Genomic DNA, 1,908 nt, shown 5'->3' on the forward strand with positions numbered 1-1,908 from the left:
CTGACATTTCGACATGAGGAACTCGGAACAGAAAATGAGGAATGCGACGTGAGCTTTTCCATGTACCGATAAAGCTGGCCGGTAGATGGAAGTGATGTGGGAAGAAAGAAGAAGGATACTAATAACATAATACAGTTTAAAAAATCAAGTTATACTAACTGCTGCTAATAAAGAGATCCCATTGCGTGCTTCACTCAAACATACACATGTACGTGTGTGCGTGGGGGGGGGGGGGGGGGGTGAGTGGCGTATTACTTATCAAAATATTTCGTGGATAACCTTTTGAGACGGGAAGTGTAGGCTGTCTGGCTGATAATGCTTCGGGACAGGAAGCCCACCTGCGTCACAATCAAGAAATGCCATCTAGTTCGTCGTGTAATATAAAGCTTTCAACAGTATAAGCTCATTCAGTCTTCCGGCCGCATTTCTGAGGAAGGGTCATACACGAGGAGTTTCCTTTTTCTGAACAGTTTCTGTTTTAATCATTATTTGCATAATATTTTGGAGAACAGGATAGCAACATGAGAACGCTGGTTGCCATTCTGCTTTTCGCTGCATTGGTAAGTTTATTTCCTATGTATCAATAAGAAAAAAAAAGAACAATATACATCATGTGACTATTAGTTTAATCAATATATTGTAAAATAAGGAATCTTATAAAATGTTGCACAAAGAAACTAGTTATCTAATCGGTCTATAGATGTCTAACAAAGAGCATCCTTTCCAGGTTAGCTTTTCAGCTACGGCCATGCCTCAGCGAAGGTGCGTATGTTGTGTATTTTTTATCTTCTTATGTCCTTTATATACGGAAATGAACCTTTACTTGGTAAACTCTTCTCTGCCGTAGGGTATTTGTAAAACTATTATTTCATAAAACGCAAATACAGATAATCACCAAGGGTATAATCTCTTGATCCAGGCTCACTGCACAAAGCTCTTAGTGCAAAGAAAAAAAAAAAAAAAAAAAAAAAAAAAAACAGTCATGTACATAAAGAATAGGAAGTGTATAAAAAGAGCAGGTGATTGCGTTAGATTAGTAAAAAACACAGGTAACAAAAAATGATAATGGAGAGAGTAGTGGCACTAACGATGAGAATAATCATTGTTATTCAATACCACTGGGATTATCACTGATTTTCACATGTTGTCATTGTTACTTTCATCATAGTAATACTGATGATGTCATCGTTCTTGTAGTTGTACTAGTTACAGGAATATGAACATCATAATTTGCCTATTTATTTCGATACAGCAGTGAATGGAAACCGTGTCTCCAGTGTGGATGTGCTTTTCCAAGACACAACGGCATCTTCACCTGTCCAAAATGCAAGGTAAAATTAAATAATTCCAAAAGTGAAAATCAACTTCTTCAATAAAGGATTAATTGACGCTTCGATACCAATACGCATACATGCATACAAATGAATAGATAAACACAAGCATAAACATATTCCACATATATAAAAGCACAAACAAGCCGGAAGCATTTTCTAATATATATTGGGTGTGTATATATGTGTGTATATATGTATATATATATACATATATATATATATATATATATATATATATATATATATGTATATATATATGTTTATATATATATATATATGTATATATATATATATATATATATATATATATATATATATATATATGTGTGTGTGTGTGTGTGTGTGTGTGTGTGTGTGTGAGAGAGAAACAAACACACTATGTATATACATACACACACACACAAACACATAAACACACAAACACACACACACACACACATACACACACACACACACATACACACACACAAACACACACAAACACACACACACATACACATACACATACACATACACATACACACACACACACACACACACACATACACACACATACACACACACACACACACAC

General features: G+C 34.8%; 1 long non-coding RNA gene across 1 annotated transcript in view; it reads left to right on the top strand.

Moving 5' to 3' along the window:
- The first annotated feature begins 402 nt into the window (after window positions 1-402).
- LOC125036042 overlaps window positions 403-1,908 on the top strand; it is a 3,180-nt gene continuing 1,674 nt past the window's right edge. The window contains exons 1-3 of the long non-coding RNA XR_007115857.1: window positions 403-560; window positions 728-762; window positions 1,253-1,331. This is a non-coding gene — a long non-coding RNA (uncharacterized LOC125036042). The remainder of the gene's footprint in view (window positions 561-727; window positions 763-1,252; window positions 1,332-1,908) is intronic.

Source organism: Penaeus chinensis, chromosome 20 (genome assembly GCF_019202785.1).
Source record: "Penaeus chinensis breed Huanghai No. 1 chromosome 20, ASM1920278v2, whole genome shotgun sequence".
Taxonomy (NCBI): Eukaryota; Metazoa; Arthropoda; class Malacostraca; order Decapoda; family Penaeidae; genus Penaeus; species Penaeus chinensis.